Consider the following 25,390-nt stretch of genomic DNA (forward strand, 5'->3'; position numbering starts at 1 on the left):
TAGTCTACTAATGTGGTTTTTCTTCTATTATGTTTTTTTCTGAGCCTGTTTAGGAAGTGAAATGCAACATTTTCAACAATAAACCTTCACTTATGATTGTAATCTCTTAAAATATCAGTTTATTTTTTGTATATGGGACAAACTATGGACCTAGCATACTTGATCTAAAATAAATCAGTGGTCTGTTAGTGAGTTTATTATAATTACGGCACCTTACTGCTTTGCCTTTATTGAGATGGGAGTCTTCAGCCAGACCTTCACCGCACCTAATTCACAAAATCTGGGAAATAACTGACTGGTGCTTGGTTCTCAATATTTTCATATGACTTAATTCATTAACTCCAGTCATGTTTTTGACATTAGACAATTCCAAAATTTATGTCATTTTAAGCTATTTTTGGAGGCAGGAATGTAAATTACTTTTGCCAGTTAGACAATTATAACTAAATCATTGTTAAAACGTCAACTTGTTTTGTGAACACATATTTGCATAAAAAATAATTGTTTGCTAATTCTAATTTCTATAACTGGTCCTACTGTTGGTTAAATAACATACTATTATTACACTATAGATAGTGGATAATAAACCACTCAGAATTTTGACAGAAAAAGGAATCAGAACAAGGGATGTGCTTAAATTTAGAATCTCAGAAAAGTTTATCATGCATGAAACCATGTAAATATTTGCCAGTTTTAATCTAGAAGTTACAAACTGAGCTTGATTTAATTTATCATCAAATGTGGATCATCCAATGCATGTTAATTAACTTTCGTGAAAAGTCATTGTGCTTAATATTGAGTAGGATGCAAACAAATATGAATTATGGGCCTTGTACTCAAGAAGTAAAATGGAAATAGCAAAGCAAGGGTGAAAATACCTTTAGCAGCAGATAGTATATAATTTCTAACTATGTGATTTTGAGTGTAAGAGCTGTAGGAGTTAACAGGACTAAAATTTTATTGAGTGAATGTGATCAGAGGAATCTTCTCGGATAATTTGATGTTTAAGTCAAGTCTTATGTGGTAAGTAGAAGAGAAAAGTTTTAGATGAAATAAGCATAAGCTAAAATACTATTGTGAGAAAATACAAAGTCATTAAAGGCTCAGAAATTTTCATGGAACTGTGAGTTCATCAAAGAAATTGTGGCAGCTCTGAGATCCATTCTGCACAGAAGCTTAGCCAATATCAGCCAAAGTTTCATATTTAGCTTCTTGCTTGTTATATAGGAAGATGTCTTACCTATATGTAACAGTCCTGGGGTAAATTTAAGTAAGCTAGAAAAATGTAATAAAAGTAAATGAAGTGAAAAATATCTATGTTTACCATTACTCTTGGATTTGGCTTGAGTGTCAGCTCTAAAACAGATACTGAAAAATCCAGCAAAACCTTTCCTAAGATAAAAGTTCCCTTGCACTTAGAAGAGCAAGGCTCACTTTGCAAAACTCTAGAAGACATTAAATAGACATCATAATGATCTATTTACTGTAGTCGAGGAATCTAAAGTCTCCAGCCTTGAAGAGATTTCTTTTTCTTTTCTTGTCTGCCAGGACTAACAATATCATATTTAAGACATTTTAGTATTCTCATAAAGTGCTGCCCTTCACTGACATGTATATACCCATTAATGATGGGTGACAAAGCTATTTGCCAGATGTTATTTGGAATTAACCTGCATAACTTTATGAATTATATCTTTGAAAACAGGTATAGAGATTGAGGTGCTAGATGTCAGAAAAGATAGTTGTACTTTTGAAAATGTGGTATATACTTTTCTTATGATAATTTCAAAGAAATAATTTTAAATGTGATAAGATTAAATAAGCTTATGAGCAGAAGGCTATGAATATTTGGACCAACATAGAAGAAAGGTAAAATTATCTTGGGTCAAAACTACTCATTAACAAGAAAAGTATTATAGGAGCTGGAATTTAGCTTTCTTCCAGGCTTTAAAAATAAACCAAAATCCCAAAACCAAACAATGACAACAGCAACAAAAAACCCCACTGTCTTGATATTGAACTTTATGGCACCCACACGCTCCTTAGTCACAATATGACTATATAATACATTCTGATGTCACCATAGTGATATTAACAAAGGCTCTTATTATAGTAAATATTCAAATAGTGTTCTATATTTCAAGAAAACAGATTAAAATGGTACTGAAATTAAATAGATGAGAAAGAAAGGTAACTAGTACATTTAAGTATAGAACTAGTTTCCACTTTATATAGGTTAACCACTTTGTGTACACATTTATTATATATGTTGTCATATTTTAGGACACGATTTGTAAAACAGATAGTTCTGCAAAGTTCCACAAAATACATTATTTTTTGTATTCCTCTCTTTTCCAAAATAAAAACCTGCAAAGCAGAAAACATTTATTGGTTAGAGAATAATCTCTCTTCCACTTTATGGCAAGAATTTTAAAAATTACTAGGAAATCATAATATTTAGAAAGCCCATTTAAAATTGACTTTAAGTCAATGTATTAACAAGGATTTATTAGTTTCTTACATTGCTCTCAGCATAAGATTTGAATCTTCCCTTCATTACATCACTAAACTATAACTACAGAAACAGATTCGATGAATATAAGTTTCTTACATCAGTAAGCTTATTATGATTAATCTGTCATTATTATGACTAAACATAAATAGATGTAACTATTATGGTATCTGTTGTAAGCAAAGTGTTCTTTTAAAAATATGCAACAACTTTACATATTTCTTTTTTTAATATAAAAATAGGCTATTATTGAGGGTTGGTTTATTTATTGTCAGCCTATTAAATAGTTATCAACCATGACTACAGGTAAGAACTCTCTGTGGAGCATAAAAACAAACAACAACCACCATGAATCTCATGGTATCTTCCAGACATACTGAATCTGAATCCTTAGGTAAGAGGTTGAATATTTTAAAACTTCCCAGTTTATTCTGGAAGACATTAAAGGTAAAGAAACACTACTATAGACCTTAATAAGATTTTTTATTTGCTTCAAATTCCTAGGAACTTGAAGACTATTTGTTATAATTTAAAAGATATGTATTCGTTTAACAAACGTTAGCAAAGTATTCTGTGCTAAATACAAAGAGAACTACAAAATACGTGGAAAAATTGATTTTTAGGATCTTGAAGTACACATGGACTGTGATCAAGGAGAGATTAACTGTCATGGCAATTTACAGAAGAAAGCAATTAACATGTCATTGAAGAAATAATCAGGCAGATGAAATTAGAGTTAGGTGGTTGGGTCTTGAAGGATAATTTGCATTAGAATATACCAAGATTTCTTATCAACCAGTGCAAAGGTGAGTTTCAGGAGTATGGCATCAATTTAGTCAAACTTTTAATAAGGCCCATGATAAAAGAAAGAAGAAAGTCTCACTAGAATATGTAGAAAATGTAAGAAAATGTATTCCAAGTGGCGTGTAGGGAAGTGATAATCAAAGCCTTCAGATTTATTAAGAGTATGTTTATGTTCAGAGATCCATGTGGAGGGATTGAAGATGTGATTCCCAGAAGTAATTGAATTAGTATGGTGGGAACCAATAATAGTGACTCTCAATATGTCCAGACTGAAAGAGATACATTTTATCTAGAAGAAGAAAGAAGAAGAGTTATGACGTAGGCAAAGTGGCGTGAAAAAAAACTGGAAGCTTTTAGCAGAGAAGTAATATATTTCATGTTTTGCAAATGTTCATCTAATACAAAAACACTGTACAGGAGGGATAGTAAAGTAAGGTTACAGCGCAGAGAGCTAAACCAGGATGCTCTTGCAATAATCCAGGTGTGTTACGCCACATGTTGTTTTCTTTCCAGTGCACTGAGGTTTCCAGATAAAACCATCTGAATAAAACTTTCTGCAAAGGGAATTTTAGTCCATGGGATTCTCTGCCTAGTGGGAATTCTAATTTCTCTTCCCAACTCAGCCACTGAAAAGCCTTGAATCATTACATTGTGCTCTCCTAAAATCTCTTTAATCCACAGTAATTTACACAATGCCTAGTATGCAATAGGTGCTCAGTAGACCTTGTTTTATTATTGTGTCAACAGTCTGTCCCATCAGTTGGCAGTAAAGTTAAGATTATTTAGCTGTTATTTCATAAAGTCATATTATGTGCATATCATGTGTTTATATACTAAAACTTCTGAAAAACCCCCAAAATTGTAAGATTCAAGTAAGATAATATATTGAAATTGTTTTGTAAATAATCTTTAAATTTTCTACAGCTGTGGGGTGCTATGATAAGTAGCTAAATAATATATTATTTTTCCATACCTAAAGGGAACAAAACTTGAGTTATTAAAAATGATACAAGACATTTAGCCAATTAAAATGTAGAAATAAGACTGCACACCTACAACTGTCTGATCTTCAACAAACATGACAAAACAACCAACGAGGAAAGGACTCTCTATCCAATAAATTGGGCTGGGATGACTAGCTAGCCACGTGCAGAAAATTGAAACTGGACCCCTTCCTCACATCATATACAAAAATTAGCTCAAGATAGGGTAAACACTTAAATGCAAAACCCAAAAATATAAAAACCCTGGAAGACAATCTAGGCAATACCATTCAGGACATAGGCACGGGCAAAGATTTCACAACAAAGATGCCAAAAGTAATCACAACAAAAGCAAAAATTGACAAATGAAGTCTGATTATCCTAAAGAGCTTCTGCACAGCAAAAGAAACTATCAACAGAGTAAACGGACACCTACAGAATGGGAGAAAATGTTTGCAAACTATGCATCTGACAGAAGCCTAGCATCTATAAGGAATTTAACAAATTTACAAGAAAAAAAATCAAGAATTTAAATGAATTTTCAAGAAAAAATCAAAGAACCCCATTAAAAGATGGGCAAAGAATATGAACAGACACTTCTCAAAAGAAGACATACATGTGGCCAACAATCATATGAAAAAAGCTCATCATTGCTGATCACTAGAGAAATGCAAACTAAAACCACAACGAGATACCATCTCACACCAGTCAGAATGACGATTATTAAAAAGGCAAAAAACAACAGATGCTGACAAAGTTGTGGAGAAAAAGGAATGCTTATAGACAGTTGTTGAGAGTGTAAATTAGTTCAACTATTGCAGAATACCGTGTGATGAATCCTCAAAGATCTAAAGATAGAAATACCATTTGACCCAGCAATCCCATTACTGGGTATACCCAAAGAATATGAATCATTCTATTATAAAGACACACACGCGTATATTCATTTCAGCACTATTCACAATAGCAAAGACATGGAATCAACCTAAATGCCCATTAACAATAGGCTGTATAAAGAAAATGTAATACATATAAACTATGGAATGCTACACAGCCATAAAAAAACAAGATCATGTCCTTTGCAGGGACATGGATGAAGCTGGAGGCTATTATATTTAGCAAACTAACACAGGAACAGAAAACCAAACACCACATATTCTCATTTATAAGTGGAAGTTGAACAATTAGAACACATGGACACAGGGAAGGGAAAATCACACACTGGGGCCTGTCAAGCAGGCAGGCGGAGGGAGAGCATCAGGATACATAGTTAAGCATGTGAGGCTTAATATCTAGGTGATGGGTTGTTAGGTGCAGCAACCCCCCATGGCACAACTTTAGGTAACAAACCTACACATCCTGCACATGTATCCCAAAACTTAAAATAAAATAAAGTAGGGAGGTCAACAGTGCAGCCTTCAGTCTGTGGTCTAAGGTCCAAAAGCCCCTGGCAAACCACTAATGTAAGTCCAAGAGTCCGAAAGCTGAAGAACTTGGAGTCTGATGTTTGAGGACAGGAAGCATTCAGCACGGGAGAAAGATGGAGGACAGAAGATTGAGTCAGTCTGCTCTTTTCATACCTGCTTTTGTGCTGGCAGCTGATTAGATGGTGCCCACCCAGATTGAGGGCGGATCTGCCTCTCCCAGTCCATTGACTCAAGTGTTAATCTCCTTTGGCAACATCCTCACAGACACATCCAGGAAGAATACTTTGCATCCTTCAATCCAATCAAGTTGACTCTCAATATTAACCATCACACATACATATTATACAAAGTCATGTAAAAGGAATGCAAAGAACTTGTGGTGATTTTACAGTCATTTCACAGGATTATTCTTTTGAAAACTCCACATATTGCTGACTGTATAATAAATCAGAAGCTCAAAATGGCACTCTTTTACCATTAACTTACTCCACTTCTTTTTGTGCATAAATCAAAATTCATCTGCTGTAACAGTAAATATAGTGACTTTAAAAATTAGCATTAATATTCTAGTCAATGCAATAAAGCTAAAAGAGGATAAAAAATACAACAAAAATTAGAAAAATATTCTTATTGTTCATAGACAACATGATTGTAAATAGCAAACCCCAAAGTATCAATAGACCAACTATTAAGATGAATATGTAAAAATAACCAGGTCACTAGATTCAAGGTGAATGCATTATGTTTAATATTATAAAATTGATACTTTTATAGGTCTGAAATGACTGGCAAGGCTAACATCAAAATTATAAAGAACTTCCATAGTTCAATGTACTGTATTAATTTTTGTTTATATATATAGATAGCAATACAGAGAATAAAATTTATAATTAATAAATTCATGATTGCATCGAAAATATCAAATCCTTAGAAATAAGCCTAACAAAAAGTGTGCAAACCTTCTCAACTAAAAAAAGTGTTTATATATTTGTAAATAATAAAGAACTGTTTGTGTGTAAAGAGAGACTGACATAATGAAAGAGAGACAGAAATAATTTAAATCTCCAAATAATTGAGGGATAGTTATCTTCATGACCTAAGAGTAGGCAAAGATTTCTTAAGAAGGACATGAGAAAACAGTAACAATAGTGTGTGTATGTAAGCATTTATATTAAGGTATAAGATGTCTCTTTATTAAAAGCCATCATTAAAAATTGTAAATGTAGCTTACATATTGGGAGAAGAAAAGTGGAATACACTAGATTACATCCAACATGTATTAGATGCAACACCTGCAACCAAAGTCTAGCATCAAAATTATATAAAGAACTTCTACAAGTCAATAAGAAAAAGGCAATTTTTTTGACTATTGAGCAAAAGACATAAACAGATTCTTCTCAAAAGAAGATATCTAAATCTCCAATAAATGTTTGAAAATACATTATCTATTAATATCTTATTATTTAATGGGAAAATACAGATTAAAATAATGATTTACCCCATATACGAAAAAGAATGGCTAAAATGAAAAAGATATCCCTTACCAAAAAAAAAAAGTTGGTGGAAATGTGAAGCAACCAGAACTCACTCTCATACACTGCTGATTGGAGTATAAAAAGGTATACTTATTTTGGAAAACTGACACTACCTTCTAAAGGTAAACATAGGTCTACCCTATGACCCAACAATTCAACTCTTTGGTACATGTGCAATAAAAAAGCATACATATACACACCAGAACACACACTATTAATAATATCTTAATACTGCAATCTTCCCAAATATTCAACAATAGAATGAATAAATAAATTGTGGTATATTCCCAAATAACATACTATGCAGCAGTTATAATAAAAGAACTATACATTCACACTACAAAATAGTTGAAACTCATAACTAAAATACTCAGCAAAAGAGGACAGGCATAAAACAGTATGTACAATATGATTCTACTTATATGAAGTGCAAATATAAGAAAATATAATGTATTGTGTTAGAAGTTAGGTTATGTTTGTTTTTGAGGAGTAGTAATTAAAGAGAGTCACTGGAGATAACATTTTTGTCCCGTATGATGATAACATGGGTATATTTACTTTGTAAAAAATGAATAAACTATAAACCAATAATTCGTGCTTTGTATGTGTATGTAATATTTCAGTAAAAATTTCAAAAATTTGCCTTTTGGCCAGGCGTGGTGGCTCACACCTGTAATCCCAGCACTTTGGGATGCCAAGGCGGGTGGATCACCTGAGGTCAGGAGTTTGAGAACAGCCTGGCCAACATGATGAAACCCTGTCTCTACGAAAAATACAAAAATTAGCGGGGTGTGGTGGTGGGTGCCTGTAATCCCAGCTACTTGGGAGGCTGAGGCAGGAAAATCACTTGAACCCAGGAGGCGGAGGGTGCAGTGAGCCGAGATCCTGCCACTGCACTCCAGCCTAGGCAACAGAGTGAGACTCCATCTCAAAAAAAAAAAAAAAAAATTGCCTTTAATATCATTGTTTTAATGGCATGACAGTCACATACAAATAAAAACGGTAAATTTCTTCTTAGCTACTTAACAAAAGTTAGCCAAGGAAAAGATGTATTCCGAAGTTATATTTAGCACTCTTTAAAATTTTGACATTTTAGTAGCTTTCATATTTTCATAAAATAATTTATTTTCAAATGTTGCTAAGTAAACATAAATACATGCCCTTATACAAGGCTGCAAGTCTAAGCAATTAATACATTTTCACTTATCATTTTGTTCCTCTCTGTGAACCTCATATTGTGTGTTTTTCATCCTGTAAACATCATTACGGCTCATAAATCTTTTCACTGACTAGAGATTAAATTCATTTTACAGAAGAAAGAAACTCTCACTTTATACAGTTTGAAAAATATTGGTAGTATAAAGAGATAGTTACTATTTTTGTGGGTATCTACAATCACTTGAATAATATACTTTGCCCTCAAGGAGGGGGTGCATAATTCCTACCTCTCCAGTCTTTGGGTATGGACTGCACATACTGATGTTTTTCCCAAGAACACAGTAGGAGAGGGAGTAAAAAGGAGTAACTTTACAGTGGGGAAATCTGATAGACATTACTTTAGTGAGGTGATCAAGGCCAACATTGACAGTGATAACTCATGTTATGACTGAAGTTGATGTCAATGACTACTAAGCAAATAAAACACAGACTTCCTCCTCAAATCATGGCTTAACCAAAGAACATTGTGTATTGGGACTAAGGTACACTGAAACAGCAACTGAAGTTTAAGTTGTTACCAGATTAAAATAGATATAGTTATTAGTTATAATTATAGATTATAGTTATAAGATATTTTATGCAAGCTCCGTGGTAACCACAAAGGAAAAAAACCACTGGTAGGAAAACAAAATATAAAAAAGGAATAAATCAAAACATATCACTATAAAAATCAACAAATTACCGGAATACAGCAAGAAATAAATAATTGAACAAAAGAATTATAAAATACTCAGAAAAGAATTAACAAAATGGCAACATCAAATAGTTATCAATGACTACTTTAAAAGTAAATGTATTAGATTACCCAATCAAAAGACACAAAGTGGCCGAATAAATAAAAAATAAGGTGCAGCAATGTGCTGACTAGAAGAGACTCATTTTAGCCTTAAGGAAACACATAGGGTAAAAGTGAAGGAATGGAAAAAGGTATCTTATGCAAATGGTAACCAAAAGAGAGCAGGGTTGCCATGCTTTTAATAAACAAAAAAACTTACAAATTCTGTCAAGATACAAAGCAGGTCACTATATAATGATAAATGGGTCAATTTGTCAAGAGGATATAACAATTGTAAATATATATGCACCTAATATTGGAGTACATAAACATATTAACAGAATTGAAGGAAGAAATAGAGAGCAAACAACAATAGCATGGAACTTCAACACCCCATCTTCAACAATGGATTGATTATGTAGGCAGAAAATCAATAAGGAAATAGCTGACTTCAATAACCCTATAGACCAAATGGGCCTAACAGACATATACAGAGCATTTCACCCAACAGCATCAGAGGACGAATATACATTCTTCCTCAAGTGCACATGAAATATTTTTAAAGATAAATTATACATTGAGCCACAAAACAAATCCTAACAAATTTAAGAAGATTGAAATCATATCAAGTATCTTTTCTGACCACAACAGTATAAAAGGAAAAAAAAATTATAAGTTTGTGAAAATTAAACAACACATTCCTGAAAAATGAAAGGATCAAAGAAAAAAGTCAAAAGGAAAATCAAAAGTATTTTGAGAGAAAGAAAAATGGAAACACAACATACCAAAACACATAGGATGCAACAAAAGAAAGTTTTAAGAGGAAAGTTTACAGTAATAAATGCCTACATGTAAAAAAAATCTCAAATAATTAACTTAATTGCACACCTCAAATAACAAGAAAAAGAAGAACAAACTAAGCTCAAAGCTAGCAGAAGGAACAAAGATCAAAGATTAGAGCAGAAATAATACAGATTGGAGAAGAAGTAACTGAAATAAAAAGATCAGGGCAGAAATAAACAAAATAGAGGCTAGAAAAGCAAGGAAACTATGAAAGAAATTGACAGTTGGTTCTTTGAAAAGATAAAACTGACAAAACTTTATCTAGACTAACCAATAAAAAAAGATAGAGGACTCAAATAAATAAAAATAAATGAAAGAAAACCCTTTACAAGTGATACCACAGAAATACAAAGAATCATAGGAGACTACTATGAACAATTAAATGCCAACAAATTGGATAAATTAGAAGAAATTAATAAACTCCTAGAAGCATGCAAACTACCAAGGCTGTATCATAAAGAAATAAAATTTCAAAAAAAAAAACTCCCAACAAAGAAAGTCCAGGACCAAATGGCTTCATAGATAAATTTCACCAGTCACCTAAAGAAGAATTAATGCCAATCCTAACATTCTTTCAAAATATTAAAGAGGAGGAAAAATAAGTTTAGTATTATCTTCATAACAAAGCCAGATAAAGACACTACAAGTAAAAAGAATTACAGACCAATATTCCTGATGGACATATATGCAAAAATATTCGACGAAATACTAGCAAACCAAATTCAACAGCACATTAAAAGGATCATACACTATGAATAAGTGGGTGGTGGTGGAAAAACTGTGTATCCACATGCAAAATAATAAAGTTCGACTCTTTTCTTATACCATATGCAAAAATTAACTCAAAATGTATTAAATACCTAAATGTAAGATCTGAAATTGTAAAACCCCTAAAAGAAAACATTGGGGAAAACCTCCTTGATGTTGGTTTTGGCAATTTTTTTTTTGCTATGACACCAAAAGCACAGACAACAAAAGAAAAAATAAACAAGTAGGACTACATAAAACTAGCTTCTGCAGAACAAAGGAAATAATCAACAAAAAGAAAAGGCAGCCTACAAAATGAGACAAAATACTTGCAAATTATATATCTGATAAGGGGCAAATATTCACAATATATAAGGAACTCACACAACTTAATAGCAAAAGAAAAAAAAAGGAAAACAAAATCAACTTGATTTAAAAATAAGCAAAGGACCTGAATAGACATTTTTCTAAAGAAGACACACAAATGGCCAATAGGTAAATGAGAAGGTGCTTAGCATCACTAATCATCAGAAAAATGCAAATCAAAACCACAATGAGATACCACCTCACACCTGTTAGGATGACTACTATAAAAAAGACAGATAAACTTTGGTGAGGGTGTGGAGAAAAGGGAATATACACTGTTAGTGAGAATGCAATTGTTTTGATTATCAAAATAATATGAAACTAAAACAAGAATAGAGAGACAAACCAATAATTCAGATTGACATTGTGATAAATTTTACTATTAAATATATTTAGTATATTAAAATGTTGCATTACAAATTAATAGCGAATAAAATTATTTCTTAATAAATGATACTGTTAATTGGTTAACAATGAAGAAAAAGTTAACTTAATATCTAATATTATACTTTATGTTAAAGTTAACCTAATATTAAAATTAGTTCTTGGAAGATAAAACAATTATCTACAGAAAGATAAAAAAGGCCAGGAGCAGTGGCTCATACCTGTAATCCTAGCACTTTGGGAGGCCGAGGCGGGCGGATCACGTGAGGTCAGGAGTTTGAGAACAGTTTGACCAAAACGATGAAACCCCGTCTCTACTAAAAATAAAAAATTAGCCAGGTGTGGTGATGCACGCCTGTAATCCCAGCTACTTGGGAGGCTGAGGCAGGGAATTGCTCGAACCCAGGAGGCAAAGGTTGCAGTGAGCCAAGATTGTGCCATTGCACTCCAGCATGGGTGACAAGAGAGAAACTCCACCTCAAAAAAAGAAAAAAAAAAAGAAAAAAGAAAAAAGAAACCGTAGGTATGAAATATAGGAGAATATGTATTTTGAAATGTTTGAGGACTTTTTGTTTTGTTTTTTTTTTAGAGAGAGTCTCGCTCTGTGGCCCAGGCTGGAGTTCAGTGGCACGATCTCGGCTCACTGTGACCTCCACCTCCCGGGTTCAAGTGATTCTCCTGCCTCAGCCTCCCGAGTAGCTGGGACTACAGGCGTGTGTCACCATGTCCAGTTAATTTTTTTGTATTTTTTTAGTAGAGATGGGGTTTTGCCATGTTGGCCAGGCTGTTCTCGAACCCCTGACCTCAGGTGATCCACCCACCTTGGCCTCCCAAAGTGCTGGGATTACAGGCGTGAGCCACCATGCCCGGCTGAAATGTTTAGACTTTGTAAGTATGAAAGCAAGATATGAATTCACAATGAAAATATTCATAAAGTTGACTAAATATATTCATAACTTTAATTTTGTTCAAAAAAGAAAAATGACAAAAAATTTTCAGGGATATAAAGAATAACAAGTTAATAACTATAATATGTAATTGTAGACATACCAATCAATACTGTAATACAAAATTTTCAATGGAAATAAGACATTTCACTAAATAAGAAAATAAATTGCCAATTGAAAAAATTATCAATATTATTTGTGATAAAAATATGTAAAGTAAAATACAACAAAATAGCATTTTGTCTTATGGTTTTAAATGATATTTAATGCTGGCAAAATTATATTATAGGAAATCTTATTAACTAGATGATAATTTGGTGATAAGTAATAGAGGCTAAGTATATTCATATCCTTTAGGTTAGTAATATAATTACTAGGAATCTAGCCTATGGAAATAATCATAATGAATTAGAATGTTTATGGCAATAAACAGGGATGGCAAATTTGAAACAAAATAGATGTTTATAAGCAAGGAGGAAAGTTAAGTTAGGCTCTTTATAATAGAAGATTGATCTCATCACAAAAATAACTTTGTGAGGTAATATATTTATTTAGCTAGATTTAACCATTCCACAATTTATATACACTTGAAAGCATTATGTTATATATAATAAATACATACAATTTACACACAATTTTTTTAATAAATAAATTTGAAAAAAGAATAGTATAGAAATATTGTTAGGCTTCCAGAATTTTTAAATGACATGAAATTCTCACGATGTCATAGTGAGTGGAAAAAGGAGAATGCAATGTATAAACGACATGATTCAAAATACAGATTCATGTATATTTCCATATGTGTGTATGTTATAAGGTGAGATAGGTATCAGAAAGAAAGTAAAACATTGATACTAGATATGTCTCCATGTTTGGTTGCCATTTCATTGAATTTTTTTACTTTTATGTTTCTAATTTGCTATTGTAAATATGTACCACTTTTATAAACATAAAAATGCAATCAATATTATTTTAAATATTCATTATATTGCCAAGTTATCAAATAGTCATGAACTTTGGAAAAACTGATAAACTACCTAAGTTTTCCCTGTGTAAGAAAGAAAAAACCTACCTAAAAAGAAATAGGTTAAAACACAAAGTTTACTTAGATATTTCCTACATGAACTGAGAATGGCTGTTAAATTTTTTATATAACAACTTACATCGCCTGCACTTCCAGAATTAATACAGCCCACACTCAATAATAGGTTGCTGAATGTTGCTGTTTTACAAAGCCTGCATTTCTAACTCTAAAAAATTATTTCATGAAAAAATTGTAAGATATTTTTAAGCAAACAAAAGCAAGCCTACAAAAAATGCGTATAGTATGACACACATTTACATTTTAAATGTCATGCATTTATACAATATTTTTAACATAATTGTGTATATATAAACTCTATTACAGCATAATTGCATTTAAAAAGTCTGGAAAAATATATATTACATTATTCACAGGGGTCATCTCTATGGAAGGGATTGAGGGACTGGGCCTGGTGTCTGTGGTCAACAGAAACATTTTGTCTCTCTCATTTGTTTGAAGTATTTGCACTGAGTATAACTATTTATTGTTTATAACATCAAACATAATATATTATATAAAGGATTAATTCTTTGGACCTTTCCATAGCCTCTTTAATAAGCAAAGAACATGCCATAAACTGTATAGATGTAGAAAGCATGACCCACCAAAGTTTGGCTTTGGAAATCTAACTATATTTTCTAAAATCTCCCTGTAAAATTCCAAACACTGCTCTCTTTAAAGTGTGGCCCTTGGACCAGCAGCGTCAGTATTATCTGTGAACTGTTAATCATGCAAATTCTTAGACCTCATTCTAGACCTCCTGGATCAGAAACTCTAGGAGTAGGGCCCAGAGTTTTAACCACCTGTGTTTTAGCAAGCCCTCTACATGCTGCCAATGCACAATAAACTTTGAACATCACTGTCATATTGAGTTAGAATCAGGTATTTTCAATGCTTTTTTGGAAAAAGACTGTACAATAAACCAGTGATGTGATTGAACAGATTGCAATCTAACTATGCAATTGTAAATAAAACAGGGCGCAGAAACACAATATTAACTCGGAGGGTCACTGAAGCACAGAGTAGTTACCTATCTCAAATCCATTTCTCTTTCCTAAGGAGAGTTCAATTTGTCTCAGTCCCATCCCATAGGGCGACCATGTAAACCAGTTCTGGCGTATGTGCTATAAACAGATGCAAGCGTTTTTACGTTTTTAAAAGCATAAAGGCTCAGCTGACATGTTTCTTTTGCCTCCTCCAGCCCTCTTTTCTTTTTTGGCATGTGGATGGGTTGTATATAGGTATAGTGGTCATCTTGGAATGAACAGAGTGAAAGCCATATGCTAAAGATGGCATGGGAGAAAAATTGAAGCTGGCTGGGGACATATTTTGACATCACGAGCATGACACTATTTCATAGGCCCACTATGACTTTCTTCAGACTTCAGAGTAAATTCTTATCTGGGAAAGCCACTGTTATCTCATGCAATTTGGGTGCAATCCTAACTAATACAGCAAATAATACAGAAGGTTGAGTTTCAGTCAGATAAAAGAAGTACAATAAAATGAGATGTGGAAAAGGGAGAAATGAGAGATATAAAATGTATATGGCACAAAAGAATATAGGTTGACAAATGTCAATAAGAAATGACATTCCATTCAATTTATGCTTTAGATGCTCTAAATTTAGATTTGAATTTTTCTTACTACTCTGTTATAAATGTGCCTGCCAACATTAGGCTCTGCAATTGTTGAGGAACAGCCTTCGTATTTCTATTATCTAGGACGCCATCTGACAATTCTTTCATATAATCAGGCAAATGCCCCCAAATAGATGCAAGCTTCTTGTTTGTAACTCAGCCACTCTTCAGACACATAGAAATAAAGTTTTAAGAAGGTAAGTAACAGGACTCCATCCTGTTTTACTGTTAACTCCTGTGGATCTTCGGTTTCTGGCAGGCCTTAGTCAGAACCAGAGGTCTCTTTTCATGCTTGCTTACAACATTGTAAAAAGGACAGAAAAGTCCTTTAAAAAACTTCGTCCCATTACTCTATCCCAATTCTTTTGCTGGAAAGATGACTCTCCCCAGCACATCCCAGCTCTACTCTCCAGTGAGTGACGGGAACATTTTCCCCAGATAGCTGGATATCATTCTCTTACACTTTGAGTTCTTGATTTCAGATATAGCTGTAGTCTAGTGCTGAAAAGCATTTTCCCACATGTCTTCTTACCTCCCATTACAAAGGTGGGCTCATTCAATACGCTTGCTTTGTGTAATATTGTCCGTGGATGGCATTGGTGATTTCCAATCCTCCCTGGAGCCAGTATGTATTCATTTACAAAGAAAGCTTTGCCACTTGTTTTCCCCTTTCTTATAATAGCAGCAATAATTCCAGTTTTTGGCATGAAACACAAAACATCACTACTGACTACTAGATCTTGGCCAACTTTCCACAGCCTTGTGTGTATTGTGCTTTTACCTTTGGGACAGTGGCTTAAAGACATAACTTTTAGTAACATTTATATATAAATGTCTGAGAATAAGGAAGATGCAACTAAGTGTGTACTGGGAATTTCTTATTGTTCAACAGTGTTTTAAAAGTACAAATGAAAAATCTGACTTCACTGCAAGGATAGAAGAAATTTTGTCCCTTTGAATGTTATGCCACAACTCTTTTGCTAAGCCAGAATACATCTGCTCTGTAGTGTCTCAGCATTTGATTTAACACTAGCTAGTGAAATGTGATATATTCTGGGCAGGCTGCATAAATGGCTAATTTTTCTTCCTTTTATTTACACATTGATGTGCATATTTTCTTCCATAAGGGTCAAAGAATTCTGCATTTTACTAATAAGACCTCAGAAGACAGCCATTTTCTCAGCTGTTTCTATTTTCTTAATGGAAAAGCTGAAACATAAGAAGGCTTTGATATTTGTACCTAAGTGTGATGCTCCATCTGAGCACTTTTCTCCTTTCCTCAAAGAAAGTAAACGGTCCTTTTGATATTTACAAGAGCTCTGTAATTCCAAGAGAATTAGATTGAAAGGGGAGATGGAAATATGGTTCCCTGAATGCAGAGCACAGGTTCTTAAGTGTTCTTTGCTTTCCTTGTGTTATTAACTGTGTATGCTTTGCTCTTCAAATTTAAGAGAAACGGTGCCAGTTCACAGGAGGCTGAAAATGTCTTAGAACATTTCAATGAGCACTTATAAAATTAAGATGTTTCCATCCACAAGTGTATCCTTGATGATGACTCACTGAGAAGTACAGGTGGCCACTTGATTAACAATACACTTCACCGAAGTGTGACCTCTGACAGGCAGGAGCAGCCTTCCTTGGTTTGGTGTAAGTCAGCAGTTTGCTGTATGCCCAGTCCCCATAGTCCTATAAAGCATCTGGAACTCCTGGCATAGTCTAGAGGTAGTAAAGCCACTACGTGATGGCATTTTGCTTCTCCTATTGGGGCAGGTCTGGGAGGGTGTCTCTGAGAAAAGAAAGAAGCTGTTCAAGGAGGTCTCTAAGTATTTCTAATGTGCACTAGAGCATGTCAGACATCTAGCTCCAGTACAAGCTAATAATTCTGTGAAAGGACTGGTCTCCCAAATGTGTTCCACAGGTACAGCGTGAATTAATCTTGTTCAATAACCGTATGGCCTTCTGCTCCTTCAGAGTATTTTGAAAATATTGCAGAATATTTTCATATGATGGTAGCACTAACAGCAATAATTTGTTGATAGGTTATAGATACCTCTTCCCTTGTTTTTCTCTTTTAAAATCTTCTGTATCCCCAGACTTTAGCTCTGATTTTTTTTTTAACTTTACACTTAACCCTATAGTGGCAAGTATTGTTTTTTCAACTCTTGATCTTTTCTCTAAAATGTCAATCAATGTTAAGGCAATGTAAGAATTACTCGCTTGTCTACCTATTTATTTCTCAGTAACTAAATTTGTTCGTGAATTTTAGATGCATTTATTTTATATTAAGTTTACTCTGACAATGGGAAACCTGGATCTCATCTATAATTTAATGTTCAATATTATTTAATGCATTATTTAACACTTGTATACACGTAAATTTGTTTCAGAATTGCTAACCTGTAATCTTTATGGGAAAAACAAAATTACCAATTAGCAGTGTTTATATACAGTATTTTTATAGGCTCAGTCAAAACAGTTTTTGAAAATTGGCCCTTTTTTTTCACCCTTTTCAATGAGGTTTGATTCACATGTCACAGTCTGCATTTCTGCCTGAAATTTCACAACATGATTGGAAATATATATATATATATATATATATATATCTGCATATAGTGAGTAGATTTGCATACATTCATAGAGTCGTACGTCCACTAATTCTTACAGAACAGTTCCATCACCCAAAACACCCCTTATGTAGCCTTTTTGTAGACAACCATTATCCATACCCCCAACTTCTGTGGATTACCAATCTGCTTTATATTCCTATACTTTTGCTATATAAAATATCATATAAATGGAGCCATACAAAATGTAGCCTTTTAGGTCTGCATTCCATCACTTAGCAAAATACCTGTAAGAATTGTCTATATTGTCATGTGAGTCAATAGCTCATTTCTTTTTTAGCAGTATTTTATTTCATGGATGAACAATAGGCTGTTTATATATTCACCTGTTACAGGTCATTTTGGTTGTTTCTAATTTTTCAAGGTTATGAATAGAGCTTCCATAAACATGTATGTACAGGTCTTTGTACAAATTTACTTTTAAACATCCTTACTGAAATACAATTCACAAAATATGAAATGTATAAAATTCACCCACTTCACATCTACAATTCTATGGTACTTAGCATATTTGCAGATATGGCAACCATCATCACAATTTTAGAACATTATTATCAGCTCAAAAAAGAAACTCTGTGCCCTTTAGCAGTCACCTCTCAGTCTCCCCACATCCCTCCCCACAACCCTAAGCAATCACCAATCTCTTTTCTGTTTTACCTCTGCTGGATATTTCATAAAAAGTAAAACTTTCTCCTTGTCTTTAGCTTTCAGCATTTTTAGTATGATGTTCTCTTTGAGTATCTCTTTGCATTTATCTTACTTGAAGTTCATTATGTGTCCCAGATGTATAGATATTTATCTTTCAATAAACTTGGAAAGTTTTAGCATTTACTTCTTTGAATATTTTTTCTGCTTCTTATTCTATCTGTTCTCCTTTTGGTACTCTCATTACAAATATGTTGTGGTTAATACTGTTCCACACTCTGAGTCTTTGTTCCTTTTCCTTTATTCCTTTTTTTTCTGTGTTTTTTGAATTGCATAATCTCTATCAAACATCTCCAAGTTCACAAATTCTTCCTTCTGCCAGTTCAAATCTACAGTTAAGCACCTCCAGTGAAATTTTTAATTATTAAACTTTCAACTCCAGAATTTTCATTTGTATTTTATATTATATTTTATTTACTTCTTTCATCATGGTTTCCTTCTGTTCTTGGACATAATTATAATGGTTACTTTTGTTATTAGAAAAAGGTGTCCCAATCCAGACCCCAAGAAAGGGTTCTTGAATCTCTTTCAGACAGGAATTCAAGGAGAATGACATAGTGCAGAGAGAAGAGATCATTTATTGAAAGCTACTCAGTTATAGAGTAGGGCATCCTTATAAAGCAGGCAGAGGAATATGCCATCTTTGCTTTAAATGCTTTATGTAATATAGGGTCTTATCTGTGTAAAGGCTGAGCTATGTCTACATGCAGGTATGCTAACTGTGTGACAAAATTTAGTACTCTGTTCATTTAAAGAAAGCTATCCTTGGCATTTTATTGCATAAGTACATCAAAGCATGACTATAACTATCTTAAAAGCATATATTGTTATGCAATGTCAGGATATCTGGACGTTCTGCTGTTGTAGGAGTTTGTCCTTGCAAGCATTACTAAACTGCTTCTTTAACCATAAACATCCTATAATCATAGTTCATGACTGGCGATGAATGTGCCTTGCTAGTTTTAAGATGAAGTTGATTTTAAAATGGTATCACCTTGGCTCTCCTGTGCTCCTATTTCCCTAACACCTTGAAGTCTTTTTAATATAAATCCAGCATCTGTTTGCTCTTGCAGGCAATTACTGTTGCCTGTCTTTTTTCTAATGAATGGGTTGTACTTTCTTGATTCTTCATATGCATCATAATGTTTTTTAGGAACTGGACATTTTAGACAATATATTATAGAAACTTTGTATATTTCCCTTTTATCTCTGGGATTTATTATTGTTATTTGATTATTTGTTTAGTGATTGCCAGGAGGCTTTTTTTTTTTTTTTGTGAGACAGAGTCTCGCTCTGTCACCCAGGCTGGAGTGCAGTGGCATGGTTTCAGCTCACTGCAACCTCCACCTCCCAGGTTCAAGTGATTCTCCTGCCTCAGCCTCCTGAGTAGTGGGACTACAGGCATGCACCACTATGCCTGGCTAATTTTTGTATTTTTAGTAGAGACGGGCTTTCACTATGTTGGCCAGGCTGGTCTTGAACTCCTGACCTCATGATCTGCCCGTGTTGGCCTCCCAAAGTGCTGGCATTACAGGTGTGAGCCACCACGCCCGGCCTGCAGGAATATTTTAGTTAATTTCTGACCCACCTCCATTTCCCCCCACCCCCACTTCCCTAACCGCGTTAAAACTCTGATGTTGCTTCTCATGGGGCACAGTCTTGGGTATGGTCAGTCTGGATAAAAGTGTCTTTGGTAAGACTGTCACTTTCCCTGACCACACCCAGCTGTAAGACTCCACTAACTGCTTGATTATTGCACTATTATTTACAATAATGCCCTAGGGACATAAATGGCTCTATAAACTAACCAACCAAATTTGGGCTCTTTTGAAGGGATAGTTTTTGAGGTCAGCATTTAAGATTTGTTCTTACCTTGGATTTTCTCAGGCCAACTACCAGCCTGAAGTTTAGTCCATATCTCCAAATAATCTACCCATTTTTTTATTTACTACAACCTCTACTGTTGTTGAGAGTATCCTTAGACTTAAGCTCCTCTACACTCTGTTGCAAATGATATCAGTTCTTTTGATAGGAGATTTAGAGCTGTTTCAAGGCCTGTTTCTCCCTATCCAGGCAACATTTTGGGGCTGTGGCTATAGAGCTGGAAATTGAGATAGTGCTATGCTTCTCTCTGAGTGCTGCCTTCATTTCACAAGTGATGGTGGAGGTGGGGCAGTAGTCCTAGTGAAATGGGAGAGTTCCCTGGTCCCCTTCACAGGATGTGCAACAGGGGGGTGCCTTGTCTGTTAGGCCACTGCACACTCAAACCCCTTATAGGAGGGGCACCATGCAGATGGGCAGGTGCAGGAGCCAGGGCAAGTGCTTTTAGACTTCGGCTCCATGGTAGAATCTAGGGGTGGGTGCCTGCGAATCTCAAAGCTCCCGTGGGTGTGTTAAACCTTTAGCTCTGCCATCCACAGACACTTAAGTGTTAACCAGCTCAGTTGCCTCTTGGTACCAGGGTTCTTGTCCAGTGTCCAGGAAGAATCAGGTCACACAGACAAACTGAACGATGGTAAATATGGGGGATTTTATTGCCGAATGGAGGTGGCTCTTAGCGAGGTGGATGGGGATGGAGTGGGAAGTTGATCTTCCCCTGGAGTTCAGCCATTCCATGGCCAATCTCCTGTCTGACCGTCCCCAGTCAAACTCCTCTCGATGTTCAGAGGCTCCTTCTTTTCTCTCTTTCTCTACCGTGCCACTCTTCTGTTCCTCTGCTCTTCTGCTCATGGAGCCTGGGGTTTGGGGTTAATATTGGCACAGGATCGGGGGCATGGCAGGCCAAAAGACAACATTTGGGGATGAAAACAGGAATGCTTATTCCTATTCAGGGCTGTGAGTTTCTAGGCTTGAGGGTGAGACCTTTGCCAGAGAACCATCCTCTTCTACCCAGTATTTTCCTGCCTCCTGTCCATATCACTAGATCTTCTTGGCTTGTCTCTTCCAAAATAGAAGGGCCATCTTACAAGCTTCACCTTATGAGCAAGTTCAAGGGCAACCTGGCCCCAGTATTCTTGGTGATGCTTTGAAGAGGTAGAGCCTTCCTCTCATAAGTAGTGTCTGAACAGAAGAAGGGAGCCCCATCTCTCAGTTGTAATAGTCAGGAATTTTATCTCAGTAGCAGGTAGCTGAGAACAGGATGAGAAACTCTGATATTCTGCCGATTTCCAAAATACAGCCTTTGAACTGGTAGCATACAAAAAGGGAAAGAGGGAACCCTGTTCTTGACTGCACCAGTTTGGAATGGAATTTCTGTCATGTTGAGTTGGCATGGGGAAGGGAGAGAGTGAATGTCAGCTCAAATACTGCAGACTCTTACTGTTATTAATAAATGTTAGTATAGTTTCTTAAACAAATATGCAGTCAGAACCTGTGGGTTCTGAATTACAGATTCCACTAAATGTGGTTAGAAAATATTCAGCAGGGGGAGAAAGGATGGTTTCATTTGTACTCAATATATACAGAGGTATATTTTTGTCATTAGCTTTTAAACAATATATTATAACAACTATTTACATAGTATCTACATTGTATTAGGTTATCATAAGTAATCTAGTGATAATTTAAGTTGTATGAGAGGATGAGCATAGGTTATATGCAAATACTGCCTCATTTTATATAAAAGACTTGAGTATTCATATCTATGGTGGCCTTGAAACAAGTTTTCGATTAATACCAAGGGACCACTGTATCTTCATGAGCTGTATGCCCTTAGAAACATTTCCAGAGCTTAAATTTTTTAAAAAATTAATTTTCAACTGTTTTCCTGGAGACTGGGTCTGTGGAGCTCTTCATGCTGTTATTCAGGAAGTTCCTCCCATCTTAAATTTTAATCCATTTGTGTAAATACCTAGGATTAAGATCTTTAAAGTGCCATGATGTTGAGATGGGATATCAAATACCTTTTAACATGCTTATTAAAGAGAACATATAGATGGCTAAAAGCATATAAAAAGATGTTCAACATCATTATCCAAAAGTGAAATGTAAATTGAAACCACAACCCCATAGCATTATACACCTATTAGAATAGTGAAAGTACAACAAGCTGACAATACCAAGTCTTGGTGAAGAACTGAAGCAACTAGAACTTTAATCCATACTTGCCAGGCATGCAAAATAATACAGCCATTCTGGAAAATATTTGGCATACACTCGTTCTATGATTTAGCAGTTCTGGGTATTAGCCCTAGAAGATTTTTAAAATAAAAACAAAAAAAGAAAAAAAAATGTTCACACAAAAACCTGTATATGAATGTTGATAGTAGCTTTGTTGATAATTGCTAAAATTGAAAACTATCCAAATGTCTCTGAAAACCTAAATAGGTAAACTACAGTAAATCCATAAAGGGAATACTGGCACAGAATTTAGAATACTAAATACAGGAAACACAGATAATACTCAGAATAGTGTGGATTAAAGCCATTGTACTGTGTAAAAGAAGCCTGTCTCAAAAGGTCACACACTATATGACTATATTCATATGAAACTTTTTTAAAGACCAAGCTATCATGACAGAGAACAGATCAGTGGTTGCCAGTGACTCCTGGTGAAGAAAAGTGTAACTATAAAGGCATGACAAAGGAAAATTTTAGGAGTGTTAAAATTATTGGATGGTAGTTATAGAATCAACATAATTGTTAAAATTCACAGAACTATACATCAAGAAAAAAGTCCATGTTACTGTATGTTACTCTGTAATTTTTTTTGAGTGAGGAGACAAACATAAATCTCTTCTTAATTGAAGGAGTTGAACTGAAAGAATACATTTCAACCCAAGGAATTCCACACTTTGCCTGAGGCCTTCAAAGAAAGGGCCACAGTAACATCTTAAAATAATGCCTTATAAATTTTTGAACATTCCTGTTTTGGTAATAATTTTCATTTTTATTGATAAAATGAGATTTATGTCAAAACAAATTCTTCATTTGTTGGTTAAGCAAAGTTTGGGCTTATTAACAGTAGTTGATTTAATTTATTTGGGAATACATACCTTCTGGATGAGGAAACTTGATTTTCTTTTTATTTTATTGTTTTTTTATTGCCAACTCTTATTTTAACTTCAGGGGTACATGTGCAGGTTGTGGAGGTTTGTTACATAGGGAAACATGTGCCATGGTGGTTTGCTGCACAGATCATCCCGTCACCTAGCTATTAAGCCCAGCATCCATTAGTTATTCTTCTTGATGCTCTCCTTCCTCTCATCCCCTACCCTCCAACAGGACCCAGTGTATATTGTTCTCCACCTTGTGTCTATGTGTTCTCATTATTCAGCTCCCACTTATAAATGAGAATACGCGGTAATTTGATTTTCTATTCTTGTGGTAGTTTGCTGAGGATAATGGCTTCCGGCTCCATCCATGTCCCTGCAAATGACATGATCTCATTCCCTTTTATGGCTGCATAGTAGTCCATGGTGTATATGTACCACATTTTCTATATCCTGTCTATTATTGATGGGCATGTAAGTTGATGCCATATATTTGCTATTGTGAATAGTGCTGCAATGAACATACGTGTGCATGTATCTTTATAATAGAATGATTCATATTCCTTTGTGTATATAGCCAGTAATGAGATTGCTGAGTCAAATGGTATTTCTGCCTCTAGATCTTTGAGGAATCACCACACTGTCTTCCACAATGGCTGAATTAATTTACACTCCCAACAACAGTGTAAAAGCATTCTTTCCTCTACAATCTAACCAGCATTTGTTGTTTTTTGAGTTTTTAAAAACAGCCATCCTGACTGGTGTCAGATGGTGTCTCATTGTGGGTTTCATTTGCATTTCTCTAATGAACAGTGATGTTGAGTTTTTTTCATGTTTGTTGGCCACATAAATGTCTTCTTTTGAGAAGTGTCTATTTATGCACTTCATCCATTTTTTAATGGGGTTGTTTTTTTCTTTTACATTTGTTTAAGTTCCTTGTAGATGTTGGATATTAGACTTTTGTCAGATGGATAGATTGCAAAAATTTTGTCGCTCGCTTTCTGTAGGTTGTCTGTTTACTCTGATGATAGTTTATTTTGCTGTGCAGAAGCTCTTTATGTTAATTAGAGCCCATTTGTCAATTCTGGCTTTGTTGCAATTGCTTTTGGCATATTAGTCATGAAATCTTTGCCCATTCCTATGTCCTAAGTAGTATTGCCTAGGTTTTCTTCTGGGGTATTTATAGTTTTGAGTTTTACATTTAAGTCTTTAATTTATCTTGAGTTGATTTTTGTACATGATGTAAGGAAGGGGTCCAATTTCAATTTTCTGCATATGGCTAGCCAATTCTTCCAGTACCATTTATTAAATAGGGAATCCTTTCCCATTGCTGGTTTTGTTCAGGTTTACCAATGATCAGATGGTTGTCGGTGTGTGGTCTTATTTCTGGGTTCTCTCTTCTGTTTCATTGGTCTATATGTCTGTTTTTGTACCAGTACTGTGCTGTTTTGGTTACTGTAGCCCTGTAGTACAATTTGAAGTAAGGTAACATGATGTCTCCAGCTGTTTTTGTTTTGCTTAGGATAGGCTTGACTATTCAGGTGCTTCTTTGGTTCCATATGAATTTTAAAATAGTGTTTTCTAAGTTCTGTGAAGACTGTCAATGATAGTTTAATGAAAATAGCATTGAATCTATAAATTGCCTTGGGCAGTATGGCCATTTTCATAATATTGATTCTTCCTATCCGTGAGCATGGAATGTTTTTCCATCTGTTTGTGTCCTCTCTGATTTATTTGAGCAGTGGTTTGTAGTTTGCCTTGAAGAGATCCTTCACTTCCTTTGTTATCTGTATTTGTAGGTATTT

The sequence above is a fragment of the Pongo abelii genome, chromosome 2 (genome assembly GCF_028885655.2).
Source record: "Pongo abelii isolate AG06213 chromosome 2, NHGRI_mPonAbe1-v2.0_pri, whole genome shotgun sequence".
NCBI classification, from domain to species: Eukaryota; Metazoa; Chordata; class Mammalia; order Primates; family Hominidae; genus Pongo; species Pongo abelii.